Below are 22681 nucleotides of genomic sequence, written 5' to 3'. Positions count from 1 at the left end.
CAACCAATAATTTGTGACAGTTCTCTAGTCACTGGGTGTCGGTGTTACACTGAGCAGCATTGTGTGCGCATAAAGGCTTGATTGAAGTGCAGAAGAAGAAACTGAAAAGCGAAACTGCTAGGCTAAGTGCTAAGCACATCATTATGCAGTATGTATGGGTCCGTAAATGTAATAAAGCCAGTTAACGAAACAAAGGCTGGATAGTTCATGATAATGACCAACCTGGAAGTAAACAGAACTGTTGCGCATTGGAGCCATCTCTTGGCAACGGCGCGATCGAGGCCGTTATGCCTGTGAAAACCATTAACTAACGTAAGACGGCCAATCTACAATCCCTGGCAAAAATTATGGAATCACCGGCCTCGGAGGATGTTCATTCAGTTGTTTAATTTTGTAGAAAAAAAAGCAGATCACAGACATGACACAAAACTAAAGTCATTTCAAATGGCAACTTTCTGGCTTTAAGAAACACTATAAGAAATCAAGAAAAAAAATTGTGGCAGTCAGTAGAGGTTACTTTTTTAGACCAAGCAGAGGGAAAAAAATATGGACTCACTCAATTCTGAGGAAAAAATTATGGAATCATGAAAAACAAAAGAACGCTCCAACACATCACTAGTATTTTGTTTCACCACCTCTGGCTTTTATAACAGCTTGCAGTCTCTGAGGCATGGACTTAATGAGTGACAAACAGTACTCTTCATCAATCTGGCTCCAACTTTCTCTGATTGCTGTTGCCAGATCAGCTTTGCAGGTTGGAGCCTTGTCATGGACCATTTTCTTCAACTTCCACCAAAGATTTTCAATTGGATTAAGATCTGGACTATTTGCAGGCCATGACATTGACCCTATGTGTCTTTTTGCAAGGAATGTTTTCACAGTTTTTGCTCTATGGCAAGATGCAGTATCATCTTGAAACATGATTTCATCATCCCCAAACATCCTTTCAATTGATGGGATAAGAAAAGTGTCCAAAATATCAACGCAAACTTGTGCATTTATTGATGATGTAATGACAGCCATCTCCCCAGTGCCTTTACCTGACATGCAGCCCCATATCATCAATGACTGTGGAAATTTACATGTTCTCTTCAGGCAGTCATCTTTATAAATCTCAATGGAACGGCACCAAACAAAAGTTCCAGCATCATCACCTTGCCCAATGCAGATTCGAGATTCATCGCTGAATATGACTTTCATCCAGTCATCCACAGTCCATGATTGCTTTTCCTTAGCCCATTGTAACCTTGTTTTTTTTCTGTTTAGGTGTTAATGATGGCTTTTGTTTAGCTTTTCTGTATGTAAATCCCATTTCCTTTAGGCGGTTTCTTACAGTTCGGTCACAGACGTTGACTCCAGTTTCCTCCCATTCGTTCCTCATTTGTTTTGTTGTGCATTTTTGATTTTTGAGACATATTGCTTTAAGTTTTCTGTCTTGATGCTTTGATGTCTTCCTTGGTGTACCAGTATGTTTGCCTTTAACAACCTTCCCATGTTGTTTGTATTTGGTCCAGAGTTTAAACACAGCTGACTGTGAACAACCAACATCTTTTGCAACATTGCGTGATGATTTACCCTCTTTTAAGAGTTTGATAATCCTCTCCTTTGTTTCAAATGACATCTCTCGTGATGGACCCATGATTCATGTCAGTCCACTTGGTGCAACAGCTCTCCAAGGTGTGATCACTCCTTTTTAGATGCAGACTAATGAGCAGATCTGATTTGATGCAGGTGTTAGTTTGGGGGATGAAAATTTACAGGGTGATTCCATAATTTATTCCTCAGAATTGAGTAAGTCCATATTTTTTCCCTCTGCTTGGTCTAAAAAAGTAACCGTTACTGACTGCCACAATTATTTTTCCTGATTTCTTATAGTGTTTCTTAAAGCCAGAAAGTTGCCATTTGAAATGACTTTAGTTTTGTGTCATGTCTGTGATCTGCTTTTTTCTACAAAATTAAACAACTGAATGAACATCCTCCGAGGCCAGTGATTCCATAATTACTGCCAGGGGTTGTACAAGTTTAGCCATCAATGTGAAATGTGATTAGACGGATAATATTGGGTGACTAACCGTAGTCGACTAAGCAAATTTAGTAGACTAAAAGAATATATTGCTTTATGAAACTGGGCCATGGTGGATTAGTGGTTAGCACTGTTATAATAACCTTTATTTAACCAGGTAGAATTCTGTTGAGATCAAAACCTCTTTTACAAGGATGACCTGGCAACGAAGGGCAGCAGCACACGTCATAGTGGACAGGTTAACATCAACAAGAGAGTGATGGTGATAAATAAAATACAGTCAATCTGGTCATAATAACATTGCACATGAAGTAAAATCTCAAGCAGATTTAAATTTAGAAACACAGGCACTGAGCAAATGAATCCCATTCATGATCTCGTAAAATATACCAGAAGGTGTTCTAGGAAGTCAGTCTGGGCAGTTTTAGTTCAGATTGGCGAACGTTCGAGTCAGAGGGAGCTGAAAAACTGAAGGCATTCTTTCCTGTTTCACTGTGAACACAAGGTACATGAGCATAATGGCTGTAAGAGTTTTGTAATCCAGATGCATCCAGTGTGTATAATGGCTGACAGACAAAGAGGGCATGCCTGCTTTGGCATACAGCTCACAGTGGTGGGTGAGGCAGCTACAGCCAGTGACGAATCTCAGGTGCAGTGATACCGTGTGGTCGAGGACTGTAGACAAATGGATAAAGCACACCTATACACGACATCACCATAGTTCAATAGGGAGAGGAAGGTAGCAGAGGAGCTTCCGAGCACTTAAGGAGAAGCATGACTTGTTTCTGTAAAGAAAGTCTAGCTTCACCTCTAGCTTTTCCTTGGTTTTTGACACTTCTCCTTTCACCTTACACCGCATCTCCTTGGACTCCTACTTTCTTCATCTTTCTCTGACTATCCCAATTCTTTTTTGCCAACCTCTTTCTCCTTATGCTTTCCTGGACATCTTTGTTCCACCACCAAGTCTCCTTACTTTTCCAGTTGCCCAAAACTGCTTCCCCTCCATTCAGTGCCTGTCTCACCTGCTCACTGAATTTCACACAACAGTCTTCCTTCTTCAGCTTCCACCATCTGATCCTTTGTTGAGCTCTCACTCTCCTCCTCTTCTTCACCTCTAGTCATCCTACAAACCACCATCCTGTGCTGTCTAGCTACACTCTCCCCCACCGCCACCTTACAACTTGAACCCACAGCCTTTGCTCCTGCTCTCACTTCCCTTCCACTTAGTTTCTTATTCTTATTCTTATCAGACTTTTTGATTCTCACAGAAAGTGAGAATTGCTTGCCTGGTGGTTGGCTCTCACTGCGATATTGTATCACTTCCTGTTCCGGAGCACAGCGGTGTTTTGCTGTATCTGTTAGCTGTTTAATCTGCGCAGTTAGATAGATCTAGTTACCTAGATAACGATTTGTTTCACAGTGTAATCTTCACGTGCCTTAACTAAAGCACTCCCTCTGCTGAATCACCTCTAAATTATTTACACATTATTCACTTTGTGTGTTTTTAGGAATCCGCTAGCTTAGCGCAGCTACTAGCTGTTAGCCGGTTTAGCATGGCGGCTTCTCCTGTCTCTCCTGCACGTTTCTGCTCTGGGTGTGAAATGTTTAGTTATTCCTCGGCCTCCTTTAGCAGTAATGGTACTTGTAATAAGTGTAGCTTATTCGTAGCTTTGGAGGCCAGGCTGGGCGAATTGGAGACTCGGCTCTGCACTGTGGAAAATTCTACAGCTAGCCAGGCCCCGGTAGTCAGTGCGGACCAAGGTAGCTTAGCCGCCGTTAGTTTCCCTCTGGCAGATCCCGAGCAGCCAGGAAAGCAGGCCGACTGGGTGACTGTGAGGAGGAAGCGTAGTTCTAAACAGAAGCCCCGTGTACACCACCAACCCGTTCACATTTCTAACCGTTTTTCCCCACTCGACGACACACCCGCCGAGGATCAAACTCTGGTTATTGGCGACTCTGTTTTGAGAAATGTGAAGTTAGTGACACCAGCAACCATAGTCAATTGTCTTCCGGGGGCCAGAGCAGGTGACATTGAAGGAAATTTGGAACTGCTGGCTAAGGCTAAGCGTAAATTTGGTAAGATTGTAATTCACGTCGGCAGCAATGACACCCGGTTACGCCAATCAGAGGTCACTAAAATTAACATTGAATCGGTGTGTAACTTTGCAAAAACAATGTCGGACTCTGTAGTTTTCTCTGGGCCCCTCCCCAATCGGACCGGGAGTGACATGTTTAGCCGCATGTTCTCCTTGAATTGCTGGCTGTCTGAGTGGTGTCCAAAAAATGAGGTGGGCTTCATAGATAATTGGCAAAGCTTCTGGGGAAAACCTGGTCTTGTTAGGAGAGACGGCATCCATCCCACTTTGGATGGAGTAGCTCTCATTTCTAGAAATTTGGCCAATTTTCTTAAATCCTCCAAACCGTGACTATCCAGGGTTGGGACCTGGAAGCAGAGTTGTAGTCTTACACACCTCTCTGCAGCTTCTCTCCCCCTGCCATCCCCTCATTACCCCATCCTCGTAGAGACGGTGCCTGCTCCCAGACCACCAACAACCAGTAAAAATCTATTTAAGCATAAAAATTCAAAAAGAAAAAATAATATAGCACCTTCAACTGCACCACAGACTAAAACAGTTAAATGTGGTCTATTAAACATTAGGTCTCTCTCTTCTAAGTCCCTGTTAGTAAATGATATAATAATTGATCAACATATTGATTTATTCTGCCTTACAGAAACCTGGTTACAGCAGGATGAATATGTTAGTTTAAATGAGTCAACACCCCCGAGTCACACTAACTGCCAGAATGCTCGTAGCACGGGCCGAGGCGGAGGATTAGCAGCAATCTTCCATTCCAGCTTATTAATTAATCAAAAACCCAGACAGAGCTTTAATTCATTTGAAAGCTTGACTCTTAGTCTTGTCCATCCAAATTGGAAGTCCCAAAAACCAGTTTTATTTGTTATTATCTATCGTTCACCTGGTCGTTACTGTGAGTTTCTCTGTGAATTTTCAGACCTTTTGTCTGACTTAGTGCTTAGCTCAGATAAGATAATTATAGTGGGCAATTTTAACATCCACACAGATGCTGAGAATGACAGCCTCAACACTGCATTTAATCTATTATTAGACTCAATTGGCTTTGCTCAAAATGTAAATGAGTCCACCCACCACTTTAATCATATCTTAGATCTTGTTCTGACTTATGGTATGCAAATTGAAGACTTAACAGTATTCCCTGAAAACTCCCTTCTGTCTGATCATTTCTTAATAACATTTACATTTACTCTGATGGACTACCCAGCAGTGGGGAATAAGTTTCATTACACTAGATGTCTTTCAGAAAGCGCTGTAACTAGGTTTAAGGATATGATTCCTTCTTTATGTTCTCTAATGCCATATACCAACACAGTGCAGAGTAGCTACGTAAACTCTGTAAGTGAGATAGAGTATCTCGTCAATAGTTTACATCCTCATTGAAGACAACTTTGGATGCTGTAGCTCCTCTGAAAAAGAGAGCTTTAAATCAGAAGTGCCTGACTCCGTGGTATAACTCACAAACTCGCAGCTTAAAGCAGATAACCGTAAGCTGGAGAGGAAATGGCGTCTCACTAATTTAGAAGATCTTCACTTAGCCTGGAAAAAGAGTCTGTTGCTCTATAAAAAAAATCCCTCCGTAAAGCTAGGACATCTTACTACTCATCACTAATTGAAGAAAATAAGAACAACCCCAGGTTTCTTTTCAGCACTGTAGCCAGGCTGACAAAGAGTCAGAGCTCTATTGAGCTGTGTATTCTTTTAACTTTAACTAGTAATGACTTCATGACTTTCTTTGCTAATAAAATTTTAACTATTAGAGAAAAAATTACTCATAACCATCCCAAAGACGTATCGTTATCTTTGGCTGCTTTCAGTGATGCCGGTATTTGGTTAGACTCTTTCTCTCAGATTGTTCTGTCTGAGTTATTTTCATTAGTTACTTCATCCAAACCATCAACATGTTTATTAGACCCCATTCCTACCAGGCTGCTCAAGGAAGCCCTACCATTATTTAATGCTTTGATCTTAAATATGATCAATCTATCTTTATTAGTTGGCTATGTACCACAGGCTTTTAAGGTGGCAGTAATTAAACCATTACTTAAAAAGCCATCACTTGACCCAGCTATCTTAGCTAATTATAGGCCAATCTCCAACCTTCCTTTTCTCTCAAAAATTCTTGAAAGGGTAGTTGTAAAACAGCTAACTGATCATCTGCAGAGGAATGGTCTATTTGAAGAGTTTCAGTCAGGTTTTAGAATTCATCATAGTACAGAAACAGCATTAGTGAAGGTTACAAATGATCTTCTTATGGCCTCAGACAGTGGACTCATCTCTGTGCTTGTTCTGTTAGACCTCAGTGCTGCTTTTGATACTGTTGACCATAAAATTTTATTACAGAGATTAGAGCATGCCATAGGTATTAAAGGCACTGCGCTGCGGTGGTTTGAATCATATTTATCTAATAGATTACAATTTGTTCATGTAAATGGGGAGTCTTCTTCACAGACTAAGGTTAATTATGGAATTCCACAAGGTTCTGTGCTAGGAAAAATTTTATTCACTTTATACATGCTTCCCTTAGGCAGTATTATTAGACGGCATTGCTTAAATTTTCATTGTTACGCAGATGATACCCAGCTTTATCTATCCATGAAGCCAGAGGACACACACCAATTAGCTAAACTGCAGGATTGTCTTACAGACATAAAGACATGGATGACCTCTAATTTCCTGCTTTTAAACTCAGATAAAACTGAAGTTATTGTACTTGGCCCCACAAATCTTAGAAACATGGTGTCTAACCAGATCCTTACTCTGGATGGCATTACCCTGACCTCTAGTAATACTGTGAGAAATCTTGGAGTCATTTTTGATCAGGATATGTCATTCAAAGCGCATATTAAACAAATATGTAGGACTGCTTTTTTGCATTTACGCAATATCTCTAAAATTAGAAAGATCTTGTCTCAGAGTGATGCTGAAAAATTAATTCATGCATTTATTTCCTCTAGGCTGGACTATTGTAATTCATTATTATTAGGTTGTCCTAAAAGTTCCCTGAAAAGCCTTCAGTTAATTCAAAATGCTGTAGCTAGAGTACTAACAGGGACTAGAAGGAGAGAGCATATCTCACCCATATTGGCCTCTCTTCATTGGCTTCCTGTTAATTCTAGAATAGAATTTAAAATTCTTCTTCTTACTTATAAGGTTTTGAATAATCAGGTCCCATCTTATCTTAGGGACCTCATAGTACCATATCACCCAATAGAGCGCTTCGCTCTCAGACTGCAGGCTTACTTGTAGTTCCTAGGGTTTGTAAGAGTAGAATGGGAGACAGAGCCTTCAGCTTTCAGGCTCCTCTCCTGTGGAACCAGCTCCCAATCCAGATCAGGGAGACAGACACCCTCTCTACTTTTAAGATTAGGCTTAAAACTTTCCTTTTTGCTAAAGCTTATAGTTAGGATAGGTGTTCGACCACCCTCATAGAGGCGAGACCGCTTCAAGTGTGCTGCTGTCGATACGGCAGGGGCGTCGGAGCGCAACGAAGTATGCAGTCGACTTCCGCATTGCGGCAGCGCGAGCCGGCTGGAATGCTGTTGCGCTCCGCGCCGCCTTTGTAAACGGACTGTCTCTGGTCCTTAAGGAGCACCTGGTGGTGAAGGACGAGCCGTGGGATTTAGATGGGCTTATCGACCTGGTTATACGGTTAGACAACCGATTAACAGAACACCGACGGGAACGAGGCGAGGGGCCTGGTCAGGCACAAGCCGTCCCTCTTCCTCCCGGGTCCGAAAGGGAGCCGACTTCCCCACGCTCCGCTGCCAGGGCTCTCCACGTGACGACAGCTCCCCCTGCTGACATTGCTAGGGAAACGAGCAGGGCCAAAAAGCGATCAGATCAGAGACAAAGGAGGCTGATCCGTGGAGAGTGTTTTCTCTGCAGCTCTACCGAGCACACACAGAGAGAATGCCCCAAACGGTCAAAACAGCAGTACTCGTCCTTAGAGACTGGGCTAAGGGTGGGTCACAACACCCACGTGGGGAGACCCCGACGATCTGCACGTATCCCAGTCACGATCCTGAGTGGGGATCTAACCCTTCACTTCCCAGCACTGGTGGATATGGGGTCGGAGGGGAATCTGCTGGATAGCAGATGGGCAAAGGAGGTTGGGCTCCCTCTAGTGGCCTTACCGTCACCATTGTCTGTGCGGGCACTAGATGGCACCCTTCTTCCAATAATCACACACCAGACACAGCCAGTGACACTGGTGGTGTCTGGGAATCACAGGGAAGAGATTGTGTTTTATGTAACACCTTCTACCTCCCGAGTGATTTTGGGTTTTCCATGGGTGTTAAAACACAATCCCCGGATTGATTGGCCGTCTGGGGTTGTGGTTCAGTGGAGCGAAACCTGCCACCAGGAGTGTTTAGGATCCTCGGTTCCACCCGGTGTGACAGCTAAGGAGGAGGTTTTAGTCCCCCCCTATCTGGCGGCAGTGCCAGCCGAGTACCACGACCTTGCTGACGTCTTCAGCAAGGATCTGGCACTCACGCTGCCCCCGCACCGTCCGTATGATTGTGCCATTGATTTGATACCGGGCGCTGAGTAACCGTCCAGCAGGCTGTACAACCTCTCACATCCGGAACGCGAATCAATGGAGACCTACATCCGGGACTCGTTAGCTGCCGGGTTGATCCGGAACTCCACCTCCCCGATGGGTGCTGGTTTCTTTTTTGTGGGTAAGAAGGACGGCGGACTCCGTCCATGCATTGATTACAGAGGGCTGAACGAGATCACGGTTCGCAACCGATACCCGTTACCTCTGTTGGATTCAGTGTTCACGCCCCTGCATGGAGCCCAAATTTTCACGAAATTGGATCTTAGGAATGCTTATCACCTGGTTTGGATCCGGGAGGGAGACGAGTGGAAGACGGCATTTAACACCCCGTTAGGTCACTTTGAGTACCTGGTCATGCCGTTCGGCCTCACCAATGCGCCCGCGACGTTCCAAGCGTTGGTTAATGACGTCTTGCGGGACTTCCTGCATTGGTTTGTCTTCGTATATCTAGACGATATACTCATCTTTTCTCCGGATCCTGAGACCCATGTCAAGCATGTACGTTTGGTCCTACAGCGGTTGTTGGAGAACCGGCTGTTTGTGAAGGGCGAGAAGTGTGAGTTCCACCGCACTTCTTTGTCTTTCCTGGGGTTCATAATCTCCTCCAACTCCGTCGCCCCTGATCCGGCCAAGGTTGCGGCGGTGAGAGATTGGCCCCAACCAACGAACCGTAGGAAACTACAACAGTTCCTCGGTTTTGCAAATTTCTACCGGAGGTTCATCAAGGGCTACAGTCAGGTAGTTAGCCCCCTGACAGCCCTGACCTCCACAAAAGTCCCCTTCACCTGGTCGGATCGGTGCGAAGCCGTGTTTAGGGAGTTGAAACGCCGGTTCTCGACTGCACTAGTTCTGGTGCAGCCCGATCCCAAGCGCCAGTTCGTAGTTGAAGTGGACGCCTCTCACTCAGGGATAGGAGCTGTGCTATCCCAGAGCAGGGAGTCCAACAAGGTTCTCCATCCATGTGCCTACTTTTCCCGCAGGTTGACCCCAGCTGAACGGAACTATGACGTCGGCAATCGGGAACTTCTTGCGGTGAAGGAGGCTCTTGAGGAGTGGAGACACCTGTTGGAGGGAGCATCGGTACCATTTACGGTTTTCACGGACCATCGGAACCTGGAGTACATCCGGACCGCGAAGCGTCTGAACCCCAGGCAAGCCCGCTGGTCGCTGTTCTTCGGGCGTTTTGACTTCCGGATCACCTACCGCCCCGGGACAAAAAACCAACGATCTGACGCCCTGTCCCGGATGCATGAAGAGGAGGTCAGGACCGAGCCGTCAGACCCCCCTGACACCATCATCCCCGAGTCCACTGTCCTGGCCACCCTTACCTGGGACGTGGAGAAGACCATCCAGGAGGCCCTGACACGGAGCCCGGACCCGGGGACAGGTCCGAAGGACAAGTTGTACGTCCCACCAGAGGCCAGGGCTGCGGTCCTTGACTTCTGTCACGGTTCCAAGCTCTCCTGTCATCCAGGGGTGTGAAGGACCGTGGCAGTGGTTCGGCAGCGCTTCTGGTGGGCGTCTATGGAAGCCGACGTCCGGGAGTATGTCCAGGCCTGCACCACCTGTGCCAGGGGCAAAGCCGACCACCACAAGGCCCAAGGCCTCCTCCAGCCTCTGCCCGTGCCTCGTCACCCCTGGTCTCATATTGGCCTGGACTTTGTCACGGGCCTCCCGCCGTCCCAGGGCAACACCACCATCTTAACGATAGTGGACCTGTTCTCCAAGGCGGCCCACTTTGTGGCCCTCCTGAAGCTCCCGACGGCCCAGGAGACTGCAGACCTCCTGGTCCACCACGTCGTGCGTCTGCATGGGATTCCATCGGACATTGTCTCAGATCGTGGTCCTCAGTTCTCCTCCCAGGTCTGGAGGAGTTTCTGCAGGGAACTGGGGGCCACCGTCAGTCTCTCGTCTGGGTACCACCCCCAGACGAACGGGCAGGCAGAGTGGACGAACCAGGAACTGGAGCAGGCCCTCCGCTGCGTGACCTCCACGCACCCGACGGCCTGGAGTGACCACCTGGCCTGGATCGAGTACGCTCATAATAGCCAAGTCTCATCTGCCACTGGCCTCTCCCCGTTTGAGGTGTGTTTGGGGTACCAGCCCCCATTGTTTCCACTGGTGGAGGGAGAGGTCGGGGTGCCCTCGGTCCAGGCCCATCTGAGGAAGTGCCGTCGGGTGTGGCGTACCGCCCGCTCTGCCCTGCTCAGTGCCCGGACGAGGGCTAAGGCCCATGCAGACCGCCGGCGTTCCCCGGCCCCTGCATACCAGCCCGGGCAGGAGGTCTGGCTATCCACGAAGGACATCCCCCTGCAGGTGGAATCCCACAAACTCAAAGACAGGTACATCGGACCTTTTCCCATCCTCAAAGTCCTCAGTCCGGCCACAGTGAAGCTGAAGCTGCCAGCTTCACTGCGGATACACCCCGTGTTTCATGTGTCCAGACTCAAGCCCTGCCATACCTCACCACTATGTGCCCCGGGACCAGCGCCGCCTCCTGCCCGGATCATTGATGGGGAGCCCGCGTGGACGGTACGCCGGCTCCTGGACGTCCGTCGAAAGGGCTGGGGGTTCCAGTATCTGGTGGACTGGGAGGGTTATGGCCCCGAAGAGCGCTCCTGGGTGAAGAGGAGCTTCATCCTGGACCCGGCACTCCTGGCCGACTTCTACACCCGTCACCCGGACAAGCCTGGTCGGGCGCCAGGAGGTGCCCATTGAGGGGGGGGTCCTGTTGTGTGGGCCGCCGAAGAGGAGGTACTGCTGGCCCACCACCACAAGATGGCGCCCTGCTTGAAGTGCGGGCTTCAAGCACGAGAGGGCGTCGGAGCGACCAGGAGTGACAGCTGTCACACATCATCCGTACCAGCTGTCACTCATCCACTACTCATCACCACCACCATAAAGGCCGGACTGCAACTCCACCTCCCCGCCGAGAAATCAGCTACCATTCAGGTACTTTTCTCTGCTGACTCAAAACATTGAGTATTAATCTGAACTTCTTTGCAGCCGTTTTCCTGGTGTGTCCTTATCTGTGGGATTGGCGTTTGGTGTGATCAGCGACGGCTTTGCCTCACACCCCAAACCAGATAAGTGGTGAAACAGGAGCTGCACGAGTGTGTGATTGGAGGTGGAGGTGCTCCCTCCTAACTAAACACTGACTGTGGGATTACTGAGTGTGCGAACTCACACTCATCAGGACTGTCTCTGTTTTCTGCCAGCAGTACCGGGTCTGACTGCTGAAGACAGCGGCCACCTGGGGCGCAGGGCTTGGCGGCTCCGGTGTTCTTCAGCTCCGTTGGTGGTGGAAGCTGTGTGGGGATCCGGCTCTTCTCTCGCCAGGAGTCTTCTATCGTCGAGCCTGCCCACACGTCACCTGGTGTATGATTGACAGTCCACCATATTGTTATTGTCTGTACGTCGTTGTGCGATTCACAACATTAAATTGTTACTTTTGGCTTATCCATTGTCCGTTCATTAACGCCCCCTGTTGTGGGTCCGTGTCATGACACTTTCACAACAGATAGTATTGAACTTGTACTTAACATTCACTGTGTTACCATTGACATTTATGTATCAGGGTCATAAGCTCGATGGACAGAGGTCTTTGGTGATGCTGATGTCATTGTAAGAGAATGAAGGTCCAAGTCTTTAGGTTCCTGGAGTTTTGTGTCTTACTGTATGGTTGTGGGACTTAGATGTTAACCAGTAATCTATGGTGACAGCTGAATGCCTTTGATACTCAGGCTCCTTAGGTGCCACTGGAATTACTTTGTCTCAGACTGTTAGGGACAATCAGATGCAGAATATAACTTGAAATGCGTGGTGTATGTCTGTGTGCATGATCCAACACACAGGTGCATCTGTGCTGAGGACCTCAGTGGCTGCAGAAGGCCAAAGAGAAGCCACCAGTTCACCTGACTGTGTGAAACACAATTACTTTTCAGAGGTTGGGGTGGACTGGTTGTCTGCCTGGGTGGTTCCCACCCAGAACCCAAGATGGTTCCATAGTGTGGTGGAGATGTTGTGGAGATGTATGGCACCAGCACATGCTTTCAGACTTGATCTGGCCTGACTTTCATCCATAAAAATTACTGCCCTCAATCACCATAGTTACGGACAGAGTGCAAGAATTTGCTGGGGATCACCTCAACTAAATTACCCACCAAGCAAATCAATTTCCCCCGAAGAAATAAAAGCTATGTTTGGTGAGTGGCAGTGAATCCAGCCCTTATTGAGTCACACAATAGTCCCAGCAATTTGGACTCAACCCTGACCCTATCCATCTGTCTTCACACCGACACACATGTACATATACACAAGTCTCTAGTTCCACATTTTTCAGTAATGTTGGCAAGAGAGGAAAGAAGTCATTCAGCTCAGCCAGCTGAGGAAACACATTCAGCTGAGCAGAGGCAACTCTAGATATTATAATGTCCTGAGCAGAATATTCAAAGATTTATGCTATGAAAGAACAGTTGGTCATTTATGTGAAAACCTTTTGTTGTATTACCCAGAGAAAGACCAGAAGGCAGGTGTGAGGTTAATGTACCTGGGTACATGTAGTTAGAACACTTCAGGATGTGGTTAACCTAAATTAGCTAGAATGGGAACTGAAAGAAACTGATAGCTGAGCTCCATCATCTGCTCTGTAGCCCATATTTACATTATGAAGCAGAATATTTTTGGCATTGTCATATACATCATGTTGAAATCTTGATTTGTATCTTCTAGGTCAACCAATGAGAACACTACATGCAAAGATACAAATTTACATTTGAAAATTTTGGCCATTTGGTCCTAAAATTCACTCTTTTTTTAACTTTTTTTGAGGGACATTAAGAAAATTGTCCACCAGATCAAGTGGATTTTAATAAATAAGACATTAAAAAAAAGGTTCTGTGGCTTTAATTAGCAATGAAGCCCTCTCTCAACTAAGAAATGCTGGAAATGACCGCTGCAGACTGATTTGGCGGGAACCCTCCTAGGTGGTCTACCTTTGGCTGTGTAAAGCGGCACATCCACAATACCAATTTAATGACTGCCAATGGCTGCTAAAGCGCTGTCAGAGAAAGAAATGGACAAGTTATTTTGATGGAGTGAAGTGCTGGGTCCCACTGCTCTCTGTTTCCAAGAACAAACAGCTGTCAAAGTTTAAGAAAAATATGAAATGACGCAGATGTATCTTGGTGTAATGTCAAACAAATAATGAATGTTTTCCTTTTGGACATATTATGTTCATGTGTAATTAAGACGTTTCCTTTTTTCCAGTGCAAAGTGATGAAAATAAGTAGTTAAGTTTTTGTCTATCCAATATAATCTGTGTTGCAGCATATTTCTCTCAAGTATATGGTCTGAGTGTTTAAGCATGGTTACAGCAAATTATCCTAGTAGTAGTTTTATAAAAGTGCTAAGCAGGTCACGGAACTTGATGGAACACCGACTCTGTGTCAGAGGAAATGAGAGGGATCGAGCTTGACAGATGGGAAGCTTTACCTTCTTAAAAAAATGTTTTCATTTGCTCACACAATACTGCTATGATATGCATACATTTATGGAAATTTATGATTTAGTGGAGTTTAAAAAACTGTAACAGGCAGATTTTTTGGCCGGTTTGGCCACAGTCAAGTCAAGTCTGGGAGCATGGGGTGGTGCTGGCCCTTTGCTGCATCCACAACACCATGGAACAGCCTTGGGTCATAGATGGCAACCACCCAGGCAGACAACCAGTCCATTCTTACATCTCTTACCATCTATCTGCTACAGCCAGGAGAAATGTGGGCATCCCCTTGGCATTATCCAGCTACTGGGGTTAGGGTTAGGGTTAGCACGTGTGCTGGATTTTGATAGAGAAACGGGCTACATGGTCAAAATGTCATAGCTGACGCTCCCTCTAAATGCAAGTGATGCTCCTCATCCTAGTTTCTCTCAGTAACTTCTCGTTTGATACAAAGTCTTTGTATCGTACCCAAGGATCCTTCGAAGACACCTAATACCAAAGACATCCAATCGTCGCTTTAGCCTCACTGGCTAATGTCCAAGTCTCTCTTGGCAAAAGCGAGAGCACAATTTAAAAAAAAGCATGTCATTGTAACATAGGCTGCTCTTCTTAAATTTGGTGACTAGCAGGGTGACTAATGAGCTTTTACATGCAAATCTGAAGAAGAGTTTTTGGAACGTATTATTACGGCAATGCTGCATAGTACTTCAATCGTACTTGTGCTAAGCTAGGCTAGGGCTAAACATATATTTTCACAGTCTATCATCCAGTAATTTTGCCTACTTCCACAACACACAACACTCAGTGAAAATCAGTGTGACACGTGCTCAGATAGGTGATCTGTTTTTTCTGTCTTGTGTTTGTTCCTTTTTCGTTAACACAAACTGCTTGTTTTGCTTTCCTATCTGCCCCGAGTTAGCCTATATTGTATGGATTGTGTGTATAGTGAACAATGCGAGTGGCTCTTCTACTCAATACTCTGGTTGTGACATCTGCAGTATTTTCCTGTTGCTGTAGTGACAAGGACATACAAGATGTTGTTTACCTTTTATGATAGGGAAAGACGGCCAGCGAGATATGAACCATTTAAATCTCAACACACCCCCTTTTATATGAGGTAAGCAGGAATAATTTTTGTGATATTACAGAGCAAAATTTAGCTGTGTCCCCACAAAATGTTGACTTTTTAAACAATTACCAGAGCAAAGTTTCCTATTTTAGTATAATGTGTGAAATACTTATGGCAGCCCATAAGTGGCGAAGAATTTGTTGATTCCTGGACAAATTAGCTATATCCAGGTGTCAATCAAGAGATGCCCATGCTTGTTTTTTTTTTGTTTTGTTTTTTTTTATGTGGCAAAGTACAAGGAATGGCTGGAAATTCCCAGATGACTGAGTTTTGAGGACCTGCTGCAGCCTTCATCTGCCTTCACAGCCATCACCTCCATTGAAGACTATTTGCTTCATTAACCCTTGGGGTACCTGTTGGGCCTTCATGGCTACTGTTGCCACTGCATATAACACAGATTCTGTCGTAATGAACGTTATGACAGTTTTTACCATCAAAATGTGAATAAACACATCACTGGAACATGTGGGTAAACACTTTTGAACAAACAGATGTCACCAATTTCCATTTTAAGCGGATTTGTTTCCACTGAGTGAGATGGCAGTGGGGCGTTGCTACTTGTGACTTGTACCTGATCACAAGAATTATCAACAGTAACTGTGTACTACTAAATACACCCAGAAATGTCAATCTCTGTTCTGTCTGCAGGCAGCACGGTGGCTTAGTGCTTACTTTTGCCTCACAGCTAGGTCATGGAATAGACTGCCACCTGCGGCCTTTCTGTGTGGAGTTTGTCTGTATTTGGCCCTGTGACAGACTGGCGTCCTGTCCACTGTGTACTCCACCTCATACCCTATGACTGCTGGGATAGGCTCCAGCACTCCCCGTGACCCACCTGTAACTGAGTAGTGTGATGCCCCTGTAATTGACACACACAATAACTGCGACTTATATGATGGAACATACTGTCATGCCTTTTGACAACTGACTAAAATGAAGTTATTTTAGCTTTTATTCTTTTGCTCAGCACATCTGATGTTGATCTGTTTGTTGACTAAAAACAAAACTAAAAAAAAAGATCTTGTCAGCAGCCTTGAATGGAGGATGGATGGATGCTGACACACCACTTTTCCCACACCGTGCTAATGGATAAGTACTGATTAATCCAAACCTTTGAAATCGATGCACTTTTTAGCAGAATGATCAATCAATCAATCAATCAATTTTTTTATATAGCGCCAAATCACAACAAACAGTTGCCCCAAGGCGCTTTATATTGTAAGGCAAGGCCATACAATAATTATGTAAAACCCCAACGGTCAAAACGACCCCCTGTGAGCAAGCACTTGGCTACAGTGGGAAGGAAAAACTCCCTTTTAACAGGAAGAAACCTCCAGCAGAACCAGGCTCAGGGAGGGGCAGTCTTCTGCTGGGACTGGTTGGGGCTGAGGGAGAGAACCAGGAAAAAGACATGCTGTGGAGGGGAGCAGAGATCGATCACTAATGATTAAATGCAGAGTGGTGCATACAGAGCAAAAAGAGAAAGAAACAGTGCATCATGGGAACCCCCCAGCAGTCTACATCTATAGCAGCATAACTAAGGGATCACCTGATCCAGCCCTAACTATAAGCTTTAGCAAAAAGGAAAGTTTTAAGCCTAATCTTAAAAGTAGAGAGGGTGTCTGTCTCCCTGATCTGAATTGGGAGCTGGTTCCACAGGAGAGGAGCCTGAAAGCTAAAGGCTCTGCCTCCCATTCTACTCTTACAAACCCTAGGAACTACAAGTAAGCCTGCAGTCTGAGAGCGAAGCGCTCTATTGGGGTGATATGGTACTACGAGGTCCCTAAGATAAGATGGGACCTGATTATTCAAAACCTTATAAGTAAGAAGAAGAATTTTAAATTCTATTCTAGAATTAACAGGAAGCCAATGAAGAGAGGCCAATATGGGTGAGATATGCTCTCTCCTTCTAGTCCCCGTCAGTACTCTAGCTGCAGCATTTTGAATTAACTGAAGGCTTTTTAGGGAACTTTTAGGACAACCTGATAATAATGAATTACAATAGTCCAGCCTAGAGGAAATAAATGCATTAATTAGTTTTTCAGCATCACTCTGAGACAAGACCTTTCTGATTTTAGAGATATTGCGTAAATGCAAAAAAGCAGTCCTACATATTTGTTTAATATGCGCTTTGAATGACATATCCTGATCAAAAATGACTCCAAGATTTCTCACAGTATTACTAGAGGTCAGGGTAATGCCATCCAGAGTAAGGATCTGGTTAGACACCATGTTTCAAAGATTTGTGGGGCCAAGTACAATAACTTCAGTTTTATCTGAGTTTAAAAGCAGGAAATTAGAGGTCATCCATGTCTTTATGTCTGTAAGACAATCCTGCAGTTTAGCTAATTGGTGTGTGTCCTCTGGCTTCATGGATAGATAAAGCTGGGTATCATCTGCGTAACAATGAAAATTTAAGCAATACCGTCTAATAATACTGCCTAAGGGAAGCATATATAAAGTGAATAAAATTGGTCCTAGCACAGAACCTTGTGGAACTCCATAATTAACTTTAGTCTGTGAAGAAGATTCCCCATTTACATGAACAAATTGTAATCTATTAGACAAATATGATTCAAACCACCGCAGCGCAGTGCCTTTAATACCTATGGCATGCTCTAATCTCTGTAATAAAATTTTATGGTCAACAGTATCAAAAGCAGCACTGAGGTCTAACAGAACAAGCACAGAGATGAGTCCACTGTCCGAGGCCATAAGAAGATCATTTGTAACCTTCACTAATGCTGTTTCTGTACTATGATGAATTCTAAAACCTGACTGAAACTCTTCAAATAGACCATTCCTCTGCAGATGATCAGTTAGCTGTTTTACAACTACCCTTTCAAGAATTTTTGAGAGAAAAGGAAGGTTGGAGATTGGCCTATAATTAGCTAAGATAGCTGGGTCAAGTGATGGCTTTTTAAGTAATGGTTTAATTACTGCCACCTTAAAAGCCTGTGGTACATAGCCAACTAACAAAGATAGATTGATCATATTTAAGATCGAAGCATTAAATAATGGTAGGGCTTCCTTGAGCAGCCTGGTAGGAATGGGGTCTAATAAACATGTTGATGGTTTGGATGAAGTAACTAATGAAAATAACTCAGACAGAACAATCGGAGAGAAAGAGTCTAACCAAATACCGGCATCACTGAAAGCAGCCAAAGATAACGATATGTCTTTGGGATGGTTATGAGTAATTTTTTCTCTAATAGTTAAAATTTTGTTAGCAAAGAAAGTCATGAAGTCATTACTAGTTAAAGTTAATGGAATACTCAGCTCAATAGAGCTCTGACTCTTTGTTAGCCTGGCTACAGTGCTGAAAAGAAACCTGGGGTTGTTCTTATTTTCTTCAATTAGTGATGAGTAGAAAGATGTCCTAGCTTTACGGAGGGCTTTTTTATAGAGCAACAGACTCTTTTTCCAGGCTAAGTGAAGATCTTCTAAATTAGTGAGACGCCATTTCCTCTCCAACTTACGGGTTATCTGCTTTAAGCTACGAGTTTGTGAGTTATACCACGGAGTCAGACATTTCTGATTTAAAGCTCTCTTTTTCAGAAGAGCTACAGCATCCAAAGTTGTCTTCAATGAGGATGTAAAACTATTGACGAGATACTCTATCTCCCTTACAGAGTTTAGGTAGCTACTCTGCACTGTGTTGTTATATGGCATTAGAGAACATAAAGAAGGAATCATATCCTTAAACCTAGTTACAGCGCTTTCTGAAAGACTTCTAGTGTAATGAAACTTATTCCCTACTGCTGGGTAGTCCATCAGAGTAAATGTAAATGTTATTAAGAAATGATCAGACAGAAGGGAGTTTTCAGGGAATACTGTTAAGTCTTCTATTTCCATACCATAAGTCAGAACAAGATCTAAGATATGATTAAAGTGGTGGGTGGACTCATTTACTTTTTGAGCAAAGCCAATAGAGTCTAATAATAGATTAAATGCAGTGTTGAGGCTGTCATTCTCAGCATCTGTGTGGATGTTAAAATCGCCCACTATAATTATCTTATCTGAGCTAAGCACTAAGTCAGACAAAAGGTCTGAAAATTCACAGAGAAACTCACAGTAACGACCAGGTGGACGATAGATAATAACAAATAAAACTGGTTTTTGGGACTTCCAATTTGGATGGACAAGACTAAGAGACAAGCTTTCAAATGAATTAAAGCTCTGTCTGGGTTTTTGATTAATTAATAAGCTGGAATGGAAGATTGCTGCTAATCCTCCGCTCCGGCCCGTGCTACGAGCATTCTGACAGTTAGTGTGACTCGGGGGTGTTGACTCATTTAAACTAACATATTCATCCTGCTGTAACCAGGTTTCTGTTAGGCAGAATAAATCAATATGTTGATCAATTATTATATCATTTACCAACAGGGACTTAGAAGAGAGAGACCTAATGTTTAATAGACCACATTTAACTGTTTTAGTCTGTGGTGCAGTTGAAGGTGCTATATTATTTTTTCTTTTTGAATTTTTATGCTTAAATAGATTTTTGCTGGTTATTGGTAGTCTGGGAGCAGGCACCGTCTCTACGGGGATGGGGTAATGAGGGGATGGCAGGGGGAGAGAAGCTGCAGAGAGGTGTGTAAGACTACAACTCTGCTTCCTGGTCCCAACCCTGGATAGTCACGGTTTGGAGGATTTAAGAAAATTGGCCAGATTTCTAGAAATCAGAGCTGCTCCATCCAAAGTGGGATGGGTGCCGTCTCTCCTAACAAGACCAGGTTTTCCCCAGAAGCTTTGCCAATTATCTATGAAGCCCACCTCATTTTTTGGACACCACTCAGACAGCCAGCAATTCAAGGAGAACATGCGGCTAAACATGTCACTCCCGATCCGATTGGGGAGGGGCCCAGAGAAAACTACAGAGTCCGACATTGTTTTTGCAAAGTTACACACCGATTTAATGTTAATTTTAGTGACCTCCGATTGGCGTAACCGGGTGTCATTACTGCCGACGTGAATTACAATCTTACCAAATTTATGCTTAGCCTTAGCCAGCAGTTTCAAATTTCCTTCAATGTTGCCTGCTCTGGCCCCCGGAAGACAATTGACTATGGTTGCTGGTGTCGCTAACTTCACATTTCTCAAAACAGAGTCGCCAATAACCAGAGTTTGATCCTCGGCGGGTGTGTCGTCGAGTGGGGAAAAACGGTTAGAAATGTGAACGGGTTGGCGGTGTACACGGGGCTTCTGTTTAGGGCTACGCTTCCTCCTCACAGTCACCCAGTCAGCCTGCTTTCCCGGCTGCTCGGGATCTGCCAGGGGGGAACTAACGGTGGCTAAGCTACCTTGGTCCGCACCGACTACAGGGGCCTGGCTAACTGTAGAATTTTCCACGGTGCGGAGCCGAGTCACCAATTCGCCCAGCCTGGCCTCCAAAGCTACGAATAAGCTACACTTATTACAAGTACCGTTACTGCTAAAGGAGGCCGAGGAATAACTAAACATTTCACACCCAGAGCAGAAAAGTGCGGGAGAGACAGGAGAAGCCGCCATGCTAAATCGGCTAAGAGCTAGTAGCTACGCTAAGCTAGCGGATTCCTAAAAACACGCAAAGTGAATAATGTGTAAATAATTTAGAGGTGATTCAGCAGAAGGAGTGCTTTAGTTAAGGCACGTAAAGATTACACTGGGAAACAAATCGTAATCTAGATAACTAGATCAATCTAACTGTGCAGATTAAACAGCTAACAGATACAGAAAAACACAGCTGTGCTCCGGAACAGGAAGTGATACAATACCGCAGTGAGAGCCAACCACCAGTAGAGGCAAGCAAGAGGATCCAACCAACAGTAATGTCTAAGCTGTATTTGTGTTATGATGTTCCAAGAATTTTCGTATTTGATGTCAAAACTCTTTCAAAGAAGGAAATATTGTCTGCATCCTGTGCATCGCTTTTGTTACTTTGTAATCAAATTGACGGTATTTCCATGAACGTCTTGTTCAGCGGGTGTGATTAAACAGCCTGTAAGGATGGAGCTGGACTGGAGGTGTGTTTGTGCTCTTGTCTGAATAATCATGCCACTGTCACTCGTGATAACTGGCCCCTACTTAAAATCGACATATTAAAGAAAAAAGAAAGTTTAAATGAAAATACGTCCATTAGTTTGGCGTGTGTGTGTGTGTGTGTAGGTTTTCCCATCCAAGATGCACTGTGCATGAATTATGATAAATCTGCGACTTCATTAGCCACACTTACCTTTGTGTGATTTTGCAGGACAAAGAATAAAATTCCACCACTTCTCCTCAGGGCTGTTACATCTCTCTGACCGTCCACTCCATCCTCCGCTGCAGTCTGCTGTCCTTTACTTATGTTGCTCTTTTATTCTACTATCATTCTCTGATTTCTGGTTTTCCTATCAGTGTGTTTACTATTCTCAGTTCTATGTTCCTATTTTTTCTTCGGCCTCCTGCAGCTTTACCCTTCTGTTCTACTTGTCCTGCTGTCCCGGTGTGTTAGGACTCTGAGGCTCTACTCATTCTGAGTTGAGCTCTTTTGGACTTCTGATTGTGCTTTGTGTTTGTTTTATTTTCTTGCTGCAGCAGGAAATGGTCATCTTTTCCTCTTCCTGTCCCCGAAGACCCCCAACACGCACATGCATGCAAAAACAGAAACATAGTTGGATGAGGTTATTCATTCACTGGAATCGTACCGTCTTCAGTCCTAAGGCTGAAATGTAGACGTCTTGTGGATACTCAATTTTTGCAGCAGCTCCATGTGGTGCAGTTCTGTAATTTATTGCCTGGCTCAAAGGCACTCCAGGGTTGCTGGATTAGAGCAGCTGTTAAGATTTCTACTCTGTGTCTTGTCAGTAAAGGCTGAGATGGTTTAACATCCCACTTTCTGGCTCAGATTTATGCTTTCAAGCTTTAAATGCAAAATCTGCAGCATAAAAATGTCTTTTACATCACAACCTCCATCATATTTTACTTTATCTGCTTTTTTATATCTCGCGCTCAGGGTGTAGCACATATAAGATTTCAAACCAATAAACTGTGATGACAGATTTTTCTGGGACACAAGCCAGCTCACATCAAGCAGACAGTATTTTTTTTTTCTTTCTCATTCTCTTGAATAATGTGGAACATGACTACAACACAAACACACATGGGGATGAAAATATATGATGGGTTTTAGGTTGCTTTTTAACTGCAAACAAAAAGCACAATCCCAACTCAGACAACATTGGCATGCATGAAAAATGCAACTTAAAACAAAACAAACAAACAGTCATTGCAGACAGTATAATCCCAGGATATTTCATGTTATATTTGCTCAGCTTTAGTTAATTTCAACACATTATATTCATCCATTCCTCCATTTAAGGCCTGTGACACGTCCCCAAACAGTTGGGAT

The 22681-nt window shown here is 44.4% G+C and overlaps 1 protein-coding gene across 1 annotated transcript in view; it reads right to left on the bottom strand.

Annotated features, from left to right (window-relative positions):
* exoc3l2b (exocyst complex component 3-like 2b) overlaps window positions 1-21813 on the bottom strand; it is a 158078-nt gene extending 136265 nt beyond the window's left edge. Inside the window, exon 1 of the mRNA XM_034168238.1 lies at window positions 21524-21813. The gene's annotated coding sequence lies outside the window, so the exon portion shown is untranslated. The remainder of the gene's footprint in view (window positions 1-21523) is intronic.
* Between the last annotated feature and the right edge of the window lie 868 nt (window positions 21814-22681).

Source organism: Thalassophryne amazonica, chromosome 4, assembly GCF_902500255.1.
Source record: "Thalassophryne amazonica chromosome 4, fThaAma1.1, whole genome shotgun sequence".
NCBI lineage: Eukaryota > Metazoa > Chordata > Actinopteri > Batrachoidiformes > Batrachoididae > Thalassophryne > Thalassophryne amazonica.
This window is presented reverse-complemented; position numbering and strand designations above follow the sequence as displayed.